The 16,212-nt window shown below is 43.3% G+C and overlaps 1 pseudogene; it reads right to left on the minus strand.

Moving 5' to 3' along the window:
- Window positions 1-365: 365 nt before the first annotated feature.
- The window catches only part of LOC135506242 (sorting nexin-17-like), a 44,694-nt pseudogene continuing 28,847 nt past the window's right edge, over window positions 366-16,212 (minus strand).

Here is a 16,212-nt window from a genome sequence, read left to right on the forward strand (position 1 = left end):
CATTAACATGACACTACAACATTCTATAGCAGCCATGTTAGAACCCATTAACATGACACTACAACATTCTATAACAGCCATGTTAGAACTCCAACATGACACTACATTATGACACTGTACAACATTCTATAGCAGCCATGTTAGAACCCCATTAACATGACACTACAACATTCTATAACAGCCATGTTAGAACCCCATTAACATGACACTACAACATTCTATAACAGCCATGTTAGAACCCCATTAACATGACACTACAACATTCTAGCAGCCATGTTGAACCCCATTAACATGACACTACAACATTCTATAACAGCCATGTAGAACCCCATTAGAACAACATTCTATAGCAGCCATGTTAACCCCATTAACATGACACTACAACATTCTATAGCAGCCATGTTGGAACCCCATTATCATGACACTACGACATTCTATAGCAGCCATGTTAGAACCCCATTAACATGACACTACAACATTCTATAGCAGCCATGTTAGAACCCCATTAACATGACACTACAACATTCTATAACAGCCATGTTAGAACACATTAACATGACACTACAACATTCTATAGCAGCCATGTTAGAACCCCATTAACATGACACTACAACATTCTATAGCAGCCATGTTAGAACCCCATTATGACACTACAACATTCTATAACCCCATTAACATGACACTACAACATTTTATAGCAGCCATGTTAGAACCCCATTAACATGACACTACAACATTCTATAGCAGCCATGTTAGAACTCCATTAACATGACACTACAACATTCTATAGCAGCCATGTTAGAACTCCATTATCATGACACTACATTCTATAGCAGCCATGTTAGAACCCCAGTAACATGACACTACAACATTCTATAGCAGTCATGTTAGAACTCCATTAACATGACACTACAACATTCTATAACAGCCATGTTAGAACCCCAGTAACATGACACTACAACATTCTATAACAGCCATGTTAGAACCCCATTAACATGACACTACAACATTCTATAGCAGCCATGTTAGAACCCCATTAACATGACACTACAACATTCTATAGCAGCCATGTTAGAACTCCATTAACATGACACTACAACATTCTATAGCAGCCATGTTAGAACCCCATTATCATGACACTACATTCTATAGCAGCCATGTTAGAACCCCAGTAACTTGACACTACAACATTCTATAGCAGTCATGTTAGAACCCCAGTAACTTGACACTACAACATTCTATAACAGCCATGTTAGAACCCCATTATGACACTACAACATTCTATTGCAGCCATGTTAGAACCCCAGTAACATGACACTACAACATTCTATAGCAGCCATGTTAGAACCCCATTAACATGACACTACAACATTCTATAACAGCCATGTTAGAACCCCATTAACATGACACTACAACATTCTATAACAGCCATGTTAGCAAACCATTAATGTTACATGGGGAATATTTATACAATGCTATGTACCTGAATGTCTAGAATTATAACAATATAAAACATAGTATTTGGCCTAAATCTCTAAATATATGGCTCTGTAATAAACTGTGGATGATACAGGTATTAGTTCAATGATTTTTTCTTATACAAAGTGACTTCATACCATGATTTTTTAATGTTTATTTTGTGCAAAATGCGTTAGTAAACTATACTTTTGGCTTTTATGAGACACCTTAAAACAGCCATGTTTTTTTGTCTAAAACAAAAAAGGGGGGGGGGGAAACGAAGAAATCACGGATGGGAGTTTCACAAACCCCCTTGGAAATATTATATTGGTAGGTCCCAAAAGGCACCCTACTCCCTACACCACTGGTCAAAAGTAGTGCACTATATAGGGAATAGGGTGCCCTTGAGACTAAGCCCATGATGTTTGTCGTCCATCTGTATTGCCACATTCAAGTGCTGGTCAGAACAAGGAAACTCTGACATGTGCGACTTGCTAACTGGTTGAACGCAGCCCGTGTATAACTACAAACAAGTCAGCCATTTCAGAGGTTTTCTAATTCCCACTAGTACGTGAACGCGGCATAACACTGTGCAAAATTATCAGTTCGGCCGAACCGACCGACCAATCAAACGACGTCTCCTTCTGCAAGAATCTATCTGGCGAGCTCCCATTGGCTAAGACTGAAAGAATGGTTGGTAAGTTGACCAATGGCAACAGGCAAAATTAAGGCCTTGTATTATAAATCTTACAAGAAATATGCCCAAGCATTGTAGTCACCAACCTGTGTAGTCTAACCTCCCCACGAACCTTCACTACAACAAGAGAGATCAATAACACAATTATACCCTTCAAAATACGTTCCTGAAAAACACTTCTTTTTTTTGGCAAATTTGAACAGTTATATTGTGTGTATAAGTAATGTCACTAAGCAGTACCTCCAAAATTAATAACACAACTTATTTTCCACACTTCTAAACAGATACGGCTCATTTGGTTCGCCAGCTTTCATCATCACTGTGCTAATGCCTTTCTGTCGGACTTCTGTCTCGTCTTGGTTGTCAAAAGGCAGAAGACCCATCTGAAGAAAACACAGCTCTGAGTGAGAGAGAGACAGAGAGATCTGACACCCTTTTAACAAAATCGGGTTCTGGTTTCTACCTTGGATTTCTGATGTGACAGAATAAACACACTAAAAGAAAACACAGAATGACACTTTGTGATTGAAAAACGAGCCTCCTTTTTAGAATTACGCAAAGAATGTAAATCTATGAATACTGTTACATAAGTCTAGAACGCGGTGGAGAAGTGCAAAACATCCGTTATTATGATGATAATAATAACACGTTCAAAATGACAGTTGAAAAGGTCCTCGTTTAAACCACTTTCAGCTTAAGACTGCAGTTTGAGATTTTTTTCTCTCTAAATATTATTGACAACATGGGAGAAACAATGAGCTGATTGATGAACAAGAGGAGAGACAGTGAAAGCCATGAGTACAGAGGCAAGTCTGGTTAGGCTTAGCCAAAGTCAGTCATTTCTTATGGCTTGTGTCTGTGTTACAATGCAGAAAACCACTCGTCTGTAGCTCAAACCTTTAACAATTAAAGACCTATTTTACCAGAAAGAAAGAATACAAATTATAGTGCAGAGTTGTGGGTTCTCTTAAAGGGGTACACACAAATTAACCATCATGAGTAAGGAACTATGAAAACAGTTCAAATTAACCCTATTTAATCTATAAAACACATTTGTCACAGAAAATAGATGATTTGCAGTATGTTTCAGGTCAGATGGAGGTCATTATCACAACCCCGACAAAAATGAATAGGGATATTTTAGGTGTGCCGAATACATTTTTATCACCCATTAAAGTGTGCCACGGTTCAAAAAAGGTTGAGAAACCACTGAGATAGTTTTGTCTGTGTCCCAAATGGCCAACGGGACACAAAAGTGCCACCCTGTGTAAGTAAACAGGGTGTCGTTTGGGATGCAGCCTTTTATGAAGAGGATGAAACAAGAAGATATGGTTGGTAGCAGACCCACGGGAAGGGCTACAATCACAAACCAGACAAACCCATTTCTGCCTGGCTCAGCTCGGCTTGGAATCTTTGCGGGTCGCGTTAGTCAGGAGGAGGAGGTTGAATATTACAGGTCATCGTCCCCGATCCCCTCAAAGGCGTAGTTGCCATGGAAATCGTTGCCGCTGACGTCGTTGGCCGAGTTGGAGGCGCTGATCCCTCTGAGTGACACAGAGCTCAGCTTGGTCTGAGAGGAGATATGGAGAGAGAGAAGAGCAACAGACACCTAAAGCAAACTATATAGATATCCTCTGATTCACTGATGTTAATGACGATTCTGATTCACTGATGTTAATGACGATTCTGATTCACTGATGTTAATGACGATTCTGATTCACTGATGTTAATGACGATTCTGATTCACTGATGTTAATGACGATTCTGATTCACTGATGTTAATGACGATTCTGATTCACTGATAATGATGATTCTGATTCACTGATAATGATGATTCTATATGTAATTTTTGGACTCAACATTCAACCCAGGGCTTTTGGAGATGAAAGCAGAAGCGTTACTCACTGAGAGTTTGACTATCTGTTCTCGGTCTGGGTCAGGGGAGTCCTGCAGAGGACAAGACGGAAAAACAATGTCAAACATCTCAAAACCTGTTTTATTTTAACAGGGAAGACATACACACACACAATATAAATATACACATAATACCCAAACCTTTCCTATCTACATCTATAGATCTATATCTAGCTATAGATATGGGTTATTTGTGATGTTTTATTTGTTTTATTTGTGCTTCCCATGACTGTGTTTTTGTATTTTTACACACACACACACACACACACACACACACACACACACACACAAATATAAAAGTCGTCATTGGAAGCACAAATCACCCAGAAAAACAGTCACATTCCTCCACAACTAAGTCCCCCAAATCAAAACTCTAAACTGCCTGAGTGACACCAGAATATCAAGATGAAATGTGTTGTGAACGTTCCAATAGGAAACAAAACTAAACACCCGATCCTTCTAATTCAAACAGCCAACTGTTAGCCTGGGTTCCAGTCTGTTAAGCTATAATTCCACTTCTTGTCAAGCCAAATGTTTGGTATGACACGGAGTACAAGGAGTGGAATGTTAGCACAAAACAGGTTCCGGATTTCAAGCTAACAAAATGCCTTTTTTCTAATCCAAGCCCCGTGCAGTTCCATGTCTCACCAGTGGAGGGGGCGATTTCACACCTTGCTGACTTTCAGACCGGTGGAGGGAGCCGTTGGGACGTTTCCTCAGCATCTGTTAGAGATAACACACACACACACACACACACACACACACAGGAAAATGACACACAGACACACAGGAAAATGACACACACAGACACACACAGGAAAATGACACATACAGACACATACAGGAAAATGACACACAGACACACACGGACACATACAGGAAAATGACACACAGACACACACAGACACATACAGGAAAATGACACATACAGACACACACACAGGAAAATGACACATACAGACACACACACAGGAAAATGACACACATAGACACACACAGGAAAATGACACACACACAGACACACACACACAGACACACACACAGACCTTCTTGATGCTGCCTCCTGATTTCTTGACCATCAGCTCATCAACCATCGACTGCAGACAGATGCTCATCATGATTGCCTGAAGACACAAACCAGGGCTTTAGATACAAGAGACACAAACAGTGACTCCAGAGACACTAGATTTAATATATTATCAGTAGAGGTCACAAACTCTCTGTGACCCCAGACAGACCCCTATTGACCTGACCTCTAAAGACCTAACCTCTGACCTGTGGGCTGGTGATGGTGACCCACTGGAGGCGGTCTTTGCTCATCAGGTACTCAAGGCCAGCTCCAACTTCACCTCACACTTGGCTGAGGAGCAGGGGAGGTGGAGGATGTTCCGTCAGCTCATCGGGACCTGCTGTAAAGGGGAGGGGTTACTATGGCTGGCTGTCAAGCATCATCATCGTCTTTGCATCTTCCACTCCCTGCTCAGACACACGATTTCATCATCATCATCATCATCATCATCTTTCCAACTCCTCATAGAAATTAATGATCCAGTCATCCCTATTGCTCATCATCAACACAATATCAGGCAGTCTGTGGACAGTCTGTAGACATGTTCTGCCCAGCCCCCCATTGGCAGGGTGTTCCGCCCCTCGTTGGCAGGGTGTTCCGCCCCTCGTTGGCAGGGCGTTCCGCCCCTCGTTGGCAGGGCGTTCCGCCCTCGTTGCAGGGCGTTCCACTCCCTCTCAGCAGGGGCGTTCATCCTCGTTGGCAGGCTTTCCGCCCCCGTTAGAAAGGGCGTTCCGCCCCCGTTGCAGGGCGTTCCGCCCCCGTTCAGGCAGTCAGCCCCCGTCTGGCAGGGTGTTCCGCCCCCCGTTGGCAGGGCGTTCCGCCCCCCGTTGGCAGGGCGTTCCGCCCCCCGTTGGCAGGGCGTTCCGCCCCCCGTTGGCAGGGCGTTCCGCCCCTCGTTGGCAGGGCGTTCCGCCAAGCCCCCCTTGAGGCAGGACACAGGGTCCCTCAATAGCAGTCTGTCTGTACAGTGCCTCTCCAAGGGTCATCTTGTCTGCTGTTGGTCAGTTGGGACAGCAATTGTTTCATTTTTATTATTTGATGAGACATTGAATTTGCCCTTACTGCTATTATCCTATGGAAACACATTCATATATGTCCAAGTATGTTTTGAAGTGTCTGTTAGATAAAGTGTTAATAAAACTCCAGAGATCTAAGTCCTTTTTTGTTATTGTCACTAAAGTACTGCCATATGTACGTAAGGCTTGTGGGTGTTCTAGAGGAAAACGACTGTTCGTGTGCAGCCCAAACCGGTTGGATGGACACACAGAAGTTGACAGATCGGCGGATCCACCTTCAGACATTTGTGTCATACGCAAAAACACCGTCGTGTTTGTGAGACTCATCTTTCCATTGGTGGTCATTGGGATGTGCATCTTCCCATTTCAAGACGATCTAGATACATAGGCTCCGATGTGATACAGGAATTATAACGTTTTAGTTTTGAAACGATTCACTGCAATTTGGTTTGACTCTATGCAATCTGGTTTGATTCACTGCAATCTGGTTTGATTCACTGCAATCTGGTTTGATTCACTGCAATCTGGTTTGATTCACTGCAATCTGGTTTGATTCACTGCAATCTGGTTTGATTCACTGCAATTTGGTTTGATTCACTGCAATTTGGTGTGATTCACTGCAATTTGGTGTGATTCACTGCAATTTGGTGTGATTCACTGCAATTTGGTGTGATTCACTGCAATTTGGTTTGATTCACAGCAATTTGGTTTGATCAGAGGAACGAATCGATTCGGGATACATAGGCTCCGATATGGAAAGAATCGATTCGGGTGCGATATGATTTTTGCATTAACACTTAACATTCTAAAATTAAAAATGTACTGCTGACTGAGCTGACCTCCGTGGTGTGTAGATTATATGTCTAAGGTGTATGTAGCCTGACAACTCTACTGCTCTACTGTCAACTACTTACTTCAGTCAGACGGCCATCTTGAAAACAAAGTCATAGTCGTAGGTGTCAGGCGCACCGGTTTGTGTCAAGAACTGCAGCGCTGTTGGATTTTTCACACTGAACAGTTTTCCGTGTGTATCAAGAACAGTCCCAGCACCACAGTCCCAAAGGACTGGGTTTTTATTGGTCGAGTTAGCCGCCGGGTTTAGTAGTGGTCGGGTTAGCCGCCAGGTTTAGTAGTGGTCGGGTTAGCCGCCGGGTTTAGTAGTGGTCGAGTTAGCCGCCGGGTTTAGTAGTGGTCGAGTTAGCCGCTGGGTTTAGTAGTGGTCGAGTCAGCCGCTGGGTTTAGTAGTGTTCGGGTCAGCCGCTGGGTTTAGTAGGGGTCGAGTCAGCCGCTGGGTTTAGTCGTGTTCGGGTTAGCCGCTGGGTTTAGTAGTGTTCGGGTCAGCCGCTGGGTTTAGTAGTGTTCGGGTTAGCCGCTGGGTTTAGTAGTGTTCGGGTTAGCCGCTGGGTTTAGTAGTGTTCGGGTTAGCCGCTGGGTTTAGTAGTGTTCGGGTTAGCCGCTGGGTTTAGTAGTGTTCGGGTTAGCCGCTGGGTTTAGTAGTGTTCGGGTTAGCCGCTGGGTTTAGTAGTGTTCGGGTTAGCCGCTGGGTTTAGTAGTGTTCGGGTTAGCCGCTGGGTTTAGTAGTGTTGGTTAGCCGCTGGGTTTAGTAGTGTTCGGGTTAGCCGCTGGGTTTAGTAGTGTTCGGGTTAGCCGCTGGGTTTAGTAGTGTTCGGGTTGCCGCTGGGTTTAGTAGTGTTCGGGTTAGCCGCTGGGTTTAGTAGTGTTCGGGTTAGCCGCTGGGTTTAGTAGTGTTCGGGTTAGCCGCTGGGTTTAGTAGTGTTCGGGTTAGCTGCTGGGTTTAGTAGTGTTCGGGTCAGCCGCTGGTCCATGTACGGGCTTTTGATGGTTGGTTTCAGTTCCAACTGTCTCTTAAAAGTGCTGTGTGGTACCAAAGGCAGAACTGAACAATGTTCCCTGTTAGCATCTGGATGCTACTGCTGCCACAGTTTCCCTCTTTAATAGTCTGTTGTAATACATTGATACGGATTCAAAAAAGAAACCACTGCTATAGTCAGATGAACTCATTATGTGATCAATCTCTATCCCTTCAAGAGAAGTCTACATTTATAGAGGTGGGTGGAGAAGATTGACAGATAAAACTGCAGTGATACTGTATGCCCTTCCCTGAACTGCACCCTAATATGCCTTAGAAATAGCTACATTCATTTGGATGGGAAACAATATATATATACATGTAACAGTAAAGGATTGGGCTCTCTGAGAGGAGGCAGTGGGTCGATACAGAGATAACACATAGGTGGGAATCTGTGTGTGTGTGTCAGGGCTATGTATTAGGGTAAGTGGTCTGATGAAAACGATGACGGTGTAGAGCTCGGCAGTTTACCCAGAGGAGAGGAGAAAAGAGGAGAGTAGAATAGAGAAGAGGAGAGTAGAATAGAGAGGAGAGTAGAGAAGAGTAGAGAAGAGTAGAGAAGAGTAGAATAGAGGAGAGGAGAGCAGAATAGAGGAGAGGAGAGTAGAATAGAGGAGAGGAGAGTAGAATAGAGGAGGAGAGTAGAATAGAGGAGGAGAGGAGAATAGAGAAGGAGAGGAGAATAGAGAAGGAGAGGAGAATAGAGAAGGAGAGGAGAATAGAGAGAGGAGAATAGAGAAGAGGAGAATAGAGAAGAGGAGAATATAGAAGAGGAGAATAGAGAAGAGGAGAATAGAGAAGAGGAGAATAGAGAAGAGGAGAATAGAGGAGAGGAGAATAGAGAAGGGGAGGAGAATAGAGAAGAGGAGAGGAGAATAGAGAAGAGGAGAATAGAGAAGAGGAGAATAGAGAAGAGGAGAATAGAGAAGAGGAGAATAGAGAAGAGGAGAATAGAGAAGAGGAGAATAGAGAAGAGGAGAATAGAGAAGAGGAGAGGAGAATAGAGAAGAGGACAGGAGAGGAGAATAGAGAAGAGGAGAATAGAGAAGAGGAGGAGAGTAGAATAGAGAAGAGGAGAATAGAGAAGATGAGGAGAGGAGAATAGAGAAGAGGAGAATAGAGAAGAGGAGAATAGAGAAGAGGAGAATAGAGAAGAGGAGATGAGAATAGAGAAGAGGAGAGGAGAATAGAGAAGAGGAGAGGAGAATAGAGAAGAGGAGAATAGAGGAGAGGAGAATAGAGAAGGGGAGAATAGAGAAGAGGAGAATAGAGAAGAGGAGAATAGAGAAGAGGAGAATAGAGAAGGGGAGAGGAGAATAGAGAAGAGGAGAGGAGAATAGAGAAGAGGAGAATAGAGAAGAGGAGAATAGAGAAGAGGAGAGGAGAATAGAGAAGGGGAGAGGAGAATAGAGAAGGAGAGGAGAATAGAGAAGAGGAGAGGAGAATAGAGAAGAGGAGAATAGAGAAGAGGAGAATAGAGGAGGAGAGTAGAATAGAGGAGGAGAGTAGAATAGAGGAGGAGAGTAGAATAGAGGAGGAGAGTAGAATAGAGGAGGAGAGGAGAATAGAGAAGGAGAGGAGAATAGAGAAGAGGAGAGGAGAATAGAGAAGAGAATAGAGAAGAGGAGAATAGAGAAGAGGAGAGGAGAATAGAGAAGAGGAGAATAGAGAAGAGGAGAATAGAGAAGAGGAGAATAGAGAAGAGGAGAGGAGAATAGAGAAGGAGAGGAGAATAGAGAAGGGAGAGGAGAATAGAGAAGAGGAGAGGAGAATAGAGAAGAGGAGAGGAGAATAGAGAAGAGGAGAATAGAGAAGGAGAGGAGAATAGAGAAGAGGAGAGGAGAATAGAATAGAGGAGAGGAGAATAGAGAAGAGGAGAATAGAGGAGGAGAGTAGAATAGAGGAGGAGAGTAGAATAGAGGAGGAGAGTAGAATAGAGGAGGAGAGTAGAATAGAGAAGGAGAGGAGAATAGAGAAGGAGAGGAGAATAGAGAAGGAGAGGAGAATAGAGAAGGAGAGGAGAATAGAGAAGGAGAGGAGAATAGAGAAGAGGAGAATAGAGGAGAGGAGAATAGAGAAGAGGAGAATAGAGAAGAGGAGAATAGAGAAGAGGAGAATAGAGAAGAGGACAGGAGAATAGAGGAGAGGAGAATAGAGGAGAGGAGAATAGAGAAGAGGACAGGAGAATAGAGGAGAGGAGAATAGAGAAGAGGAGAATAGAGAAGGGGAGAGGAGAATAGAGAAGAGGAGAGGAGAATAGAGAAGAGGAGAATAGAGAAGAGGAGAATAGAGAAGAGGAGAATAGAGAAGAGGACAGGAGAATAGAGGAGAGGAGAATAGAGGAGAGGAGAATAGAGAAGAGGAGAATAGAGAAGAGGAGAATAGAGAAGGGGAGAGGAGAATAGAGAAGAGGAGAGGAGAATAGAGAAGAGGAGAGGAGAATAGAGAAGAGGAGAATAGAGAAGGAGAGGAGAATAGAGAAGAGGAGAGGAGAATAGAGAAGAGGAGAATAGAGAAGAGGAGAATAGAGAGGAGAGAGTAGAATAGAGGAGGAGAGTAGAATAGAGGAGGAGAGTAGAATAGAGGAGAGAGTAGAATAGAGGAGGAGAGGAGAATAGAGAAGGAGAGGAGAATAGAGAAGAGGAGAGGAGAATAGAGAGGAGAATAGGAGAATAGAGAAGAGGAGAGGAGAATAGAGAAAGAGGAGAATAGAGAAAGAGGAGAATAGAGAAGAGGAGAGAGAATAGAAGTCTAGAGGAGAATAGAGAAGAGGAGAGGAGAATAGAAGAGGGAGGAGAATAGAGAAGAGGAGAGGAGAATAGAGAAGGGAGAATAGAGAAGGAAGGAGAATAGAGAAGAGGAGAGGAGAATAGAATTTCATCTGCAATAGAATAGAGGAGAATAGAGAAGAGGAGAATAGAGGAGGAGAGTTGAGCGGAGGAGAGTAGAATAGAGGAGGAGAGTAGAATAGAGGAGGAGAGTAGAATAGAGGAGGAGAGTAGAATAGAAGGAGAGGAGAATAGAGAAGGAGAGGAGAATAGAGAAGAGGAGAATAGAGAAGAGGAGAATGGAAGGGGAGAATAGAGAGAGGAGAATAGAGAAGAGGAGAATAGAGAAGAGGAGAATAGAGAAGAGGAGAATAGAGAAGAGGAGAATAGAGAAGAGGAGAATAGAGGAGAGGAGAATAGAGGAGAGGAGAATAGGGGAGGAGAATAGAGAGGACAGGATAATAGAGGAGAGGAGAATAGAGGAGAGGAGAATAGAGAAGAGGACAGGAGAATGAGAGGAGAATCCATGGGAGAGGAGAATAAGAAGGAGAATGAGAAGTGAGAATTTGAATAGAGAAGAGAGAGAGGAGAATAGAGAAGGAGAGGAGAATAGAGAAGGGGAGAGGAGAATAGAGAAGAGGAGAGGAGAATAGAGGAGAGGGAGAGAAGAAGAGGAGAATAGGAGAGGAGAATAGAGAAGGAGAGGAGAATAGAGAAGAGTTTAGAATAGAGAGGAGAGTAGAATAGAGGAGGACAAGTAGAATAGAGGAGGAGAGTAGAATAGAGAAGGAGAGGAGAATAGCCGGAGAAGGAGGAGAATAGAGAAGAGGAGAATAGAGAAGAGGAGAATAGAGAAAGAGGAGAGGGAATAGAGAAGAGGAGAATAGAAGAGGAGAATAGAGAAGAGGAGAGGAGAATAGAGAAGAGGAGAATAGAGAAGAGGAGAATAGAGAAGAGGAGAATAGAGAAGGAGGAGAATAGAGAGAGGAGAGGAGAATAGAAGGAGAGGAGAATAGAGAAGGGGAGGGGGAGAATAGAGAAGCCGGAAGAGGAGAATAGAAGAGGAGAGGAGAATAGAAGAGGAGAATAGAGAAGGAGGACCGGGAGAATAGAGAGGAGGGAGAATAGAATAGAGGAGAGGAGAATAGAAGAGGAGAATAGAGAAGAGGAGAATAGAGGGAGGAGAGTAGAATAGAGGAGAGTAGAATAGAGGAGGGATTTAGAATAGAGGAGGAGAGTAGAATAGAGAAGGAGAGGAGAATAGAGAAGGAGAGGAGAATAGAAGGAGAGGAGAATAGAGAAGAGGAGAAGAGAAGAGGAGAATAGAGAAGAGGAGAGGAGAGAGAAGAGGAGAATAGAAGGAGAGGAGAATAGAGAGGAGAATAGAGAAGAGGAGAATAGAGAGGAGAATAGAGAAGAGGAGAATAGAGAAGAGAGAGGAGAATAGAGAGAAGAGGAGAATAGAGAAGGGAGATAGAGAAGAGGAGAATAGAGAAGAGGAGAATAGAGAAGAGGAGAATAGAGAAGAGGAGAATAGAGGAGAATAGAGAAGAGGAGAATAGAGAAGAGGAGAGGAGAAGGGGAGAGGAGAATAGAGAAGGGAGAGGAGAATAGAGGAGGAGAATAGGAGAATAGAGGAGGAGAATAGAGAAGAGGAGAATAGAGCCGGAGGAGAATAGAGAAGAGGAGAATAGAGAAGAGGACAGGAGAATAGAGAGAGGAGAATAGAGCTGGGTTTAGAAGAGGATCCATAGAAGAGGAGTAGAGGAGAGGAGTTTAGAGAATAGAGGAGAGGAGAATAGAGAAGAGGAGAATAGAAGAGGAGAATGAGAGAGGAATGGAGAAGAGGAGAATGAGAAAGGAGAATAGAGAAGAGGAGTTAGAGAAGAGGAGAATAGAGAAAGAGGAATTTAGAGAAGAGGAGAATAGTTTTGAGAGGAGAATAGAAGAGAAGAAGAGGAGAATATGAGAAGGGAGAGGAGAATAGGAGAAGCACACAAGAGGAGAATAGAGAAGAGGAGACATAGAGAAGGAGAGTAGAATAGAAGGAGGAGAGTAGAATAGAGAAGGAGAGGAGAATAGAGAAGGAGAGGAGAATAGCCAAGAGGAGAATAGAGAAGAGGAGAATAAAGAGGAGAATAGAGAAAGGAGAATAGAGGAGAGGAGAATAGAGAAGAGGAGAATAGAGAGGAGAATAGAGAAGAGGACAGAATAGAGGAGGAGAATAGAATAGAGGAGAGTAGAATAGAGGCTGAGAGTAGAATTAGAGGAGAAGTAGAGAAGAGCCGCTGAGAATAGAAGAGGACAGAGAAGAGGAGAATAGAAAAAGAGGAGAATAGAGAAGAGGACAGAGGGGAGAATAGAGAAGAGGAGAATAGAGAAGAGGACAGGAGAGGAGAATAGAATGGAATAGAGAAGAGGAGAATAGAAGAGGAGAATAGGTGAGGAGAATAGAGAAGAGGAGAATAGCTAGAGGAGAATAGAGAAGAGGAGGAGAATAGAGGAGGAGAGTAGAATAGAAGAGGAGAATAGAGGAGGGAGTAGAATAGAGAAGAGGAGAGTAGAATAGAGAAGGAGAGGAGAATAGAGAAGGAGAGGAGAATTAGTAGAGGAGAATAGAGAAGAGGAGAAAGAAAGGAGAATAGTCAGAGGAGAATAGAGAAGAGGAGAATAGAGAAGAGGAGAATAGAGAAGAGGAGAGGAGAATAGAGAAGAGGACAGGGAGCCAGAATAGAAGGAGAGGGAATAGAGAGGAGAATAGAGAAGAGGAGAATAGAGATGAGGAGAATAGAGGAGACTAGAGAAGAGGAGTAGAGAAGAGGAGAATAGAGAACTGGAGAATGAGGGAGAATAGAGAAGAGGAGGAGGAGAATAGAGGAGGACTGTAGAATAGAGAAGAGGAGAATAGAGGAGGAGATAGAATAGAGAATAGGAGGACATAGAATAGAGAAGGAAGAGGAGAATAGAGAAGGAGAGGAGAATAGAGAAGAGGAGAGGAGAATAGAGAAGAGGAGAATAGAGAAGAGGAGAATAGAGAAGAGGAGAGGAGAATAGAGAAGAGGAGAATAGAGAAGAGGAGAGGAGAATAGAGAAGAGGAGAATAGAGAAGGAGAGGAGAATAGAGAAGAGGACAGGAGAGGAGAATAGAGACTGGGAGAATAGAAGAGGAGAATAGAGAAGAGGAGAATAGAGAAGAGGACAGGAGAGGAGAATAGAGAAGAGGAGAATAGAGAAGAGGAGAATAGAGAATGAGAAGAGGAGAATGAGAGAGAGGAGAATAGAGAAGAGGAGAATAGAGAAAGGAGAATAGAGAAGAGGAGAATAGTACAGGAGAGGAGAATAGAGAAGAGGAGGTGGAGAAGGAGAGGAGAATAGAGAAGGGAGAGGAGAATAGAGAAGAGGAGAGGAGAATAGAGAAGAGGAGAATAGAGAAGAGGAGAATAGAGAAGAGGACAGGAGAGGAGAATAGAGAAGGAGAGGAGAATAGAAGGAGAGGAGAATAGAGAAGGAGAGGAGAATAGAGAAGAGGAGCTTGGAGAATAGAGAAGAGGAGAATAGAGAAGAGGAGAATAGAGAAGAGGAGAATAGAAGAGGTTGTGGCTGAGAAGAGGAGAGGAGAATAGAGAAGAGCCTGAGAGAGAGAATAGAGAATAGAGAAGAGGAGAGGAGAATAGAGAAGAGGAGAATAGAGAAGAGGAGAATAGAGAAGAGGACAGGAGAATAGAGAAGAGGACAGGAGAGGAGAATAGAGAAGAGGAGAATGAGAAGAGGAGAATAGAGAAGAGGACAATAGAGGAGAGAATAGAGTTGAGGAGAATAGAGAAGAGGACAGGAGAATAGAGAAGAGGACAGGAGAATAGAGAAGAGGACAGGAGAGGAGAATAGAGAAGAGGAGAATAGAGAAGGAGAGGAGAATAGAGAAGAGGAGAATAGAGAAGGAGAGGAGAATAGAGAAGAGGAGAATAGAGAAGAGGAGAATAGAGAAGAGGAGAATAGAGAAGAGGAGAATAGAGAAGAGGAGAATAGAGACAGAGAAGAGGAGAGGAGAATAGAGAAGAGGAGAATAGAGAAGAGGAGTAGAGAAGAGGACAGGAGAGGAGAATAGAGAAGAGAGGAGAATAGAGAAGGAGAGGAGAATAGAGGGAGTGAGAATAGAGAAGAGGAGAGGAGAATAGAGAAGAGGAGAATCCCAGAAGAGGAGAATAGAGAAGAGGAGAATAGAGAAGAGGAGAATAGAGAAGAGGAGAGGAGAATAGAGAAGAGGAGAGAAGGAGAATAGAGAAGAGGAGAAGAGAGGAGAGGAGAATAGAGAAGAGGAGAATAGAGAAGAGGAGAATAGAGAAGAGGAGAATAGAGAAGAGGACAATAGAGAAGAGGACAATAGAGAAGAGGACAGTAGAGAAGAGGAGAATAGAGAAGGACAGGAGAATAGAGAAGAGGACAGGAGAATAGAGAAGAGGACAGGAGAGGAGAATAGGAGGAGAGGAGAATAGAGAAGAGGAGAATAGAGAAGAGGAGAATAGAGAAGAGGAGAATGAGAAGAGAGAGAAGAATAGAGAGAAGAGGAGAATAGAGAAGAGGAGAATAGAGAAAGGAGAAGAGGACAGGGAGGAGAATAGAGAAGAGGAGAATAGAGAAGAGAGAATAGAGAGAGAGAGAATAGAAGGAGAATAGAGAAGAGGAGAATAGAGAAGAGGAGAATAGAGAAGAGGAGAATAGAGAAGGAGATTAGAAGAGGAGAATAGAGAAGAGGAGAATAGAAAAGAGGAGAATAGAGAAGAGGAGAATAGAAGAGGAGAATAGAGAAGAGGAGAATAGAGAAGAGGAGAATAGAGAAGAGGAGAATAGAGAAGAGGAGAATAGAGAAGAGGAGAATAGAGAAGAGGAGAATAGAGAAGAGGAGAATAGAGAAGAGGAGAATAGAGAAGAGGAGAATAGAGAAGAGGAGAATGAGAAGAGGAGAATAGAGAAGAGAGAATAGAGAAGAGGAGAATAGAGAAGAGGAGAATAGAGAAGAGGAGAATAGAGGAGAGGAGAATAGAGAAGAGGAGAGGAGAATAGAGAAGAGGAGAATAGAGAAGAGGAGAATAGAGAAGAGGAGAATAGAGAAGAGGAGAATAGAGAAGAGGAGAGGAGAATAGAGAAGAGGAGAATAGAGGAGGAGAGTAGAATAGAGAAGGAGATGAGAATAGAGAAGGAGAGGAGAATAGAGAAGAGGAGAATAGAGAAGGAGAATAGAGAGAGGAGAATAGAGAGGAGAGGAGAATAGAGAAGAGGAGAATAGAGGAGAGGAGAATAGAGAAGAGGACAGGAGAATAGAGAAGAGGACAGGAGAGGAGAATAGAGAAGAGGACAGGAGAGGAGAATAGAGAAGAGGACAGGGAGAGGAGAATAGAGAAGAGGACAGGAGAGGAGAATAG

The sequence above is a fragment of the Oncorhynchus masou genome, chromosome 19 (assembly GCF_036934945.1).
Source record: "Oncorhynchus masou masou isolate Uvic2021 chromosome 19, UVic_Omas_1.1, whole genome shotgun sequence".
Lineage (NCBI taxonomy): Eukaryota > Metazoa > Chordata > Actinopteri > Salmoniformes > Salmonidae > Oncorhynchus > Oncorhynchus masou.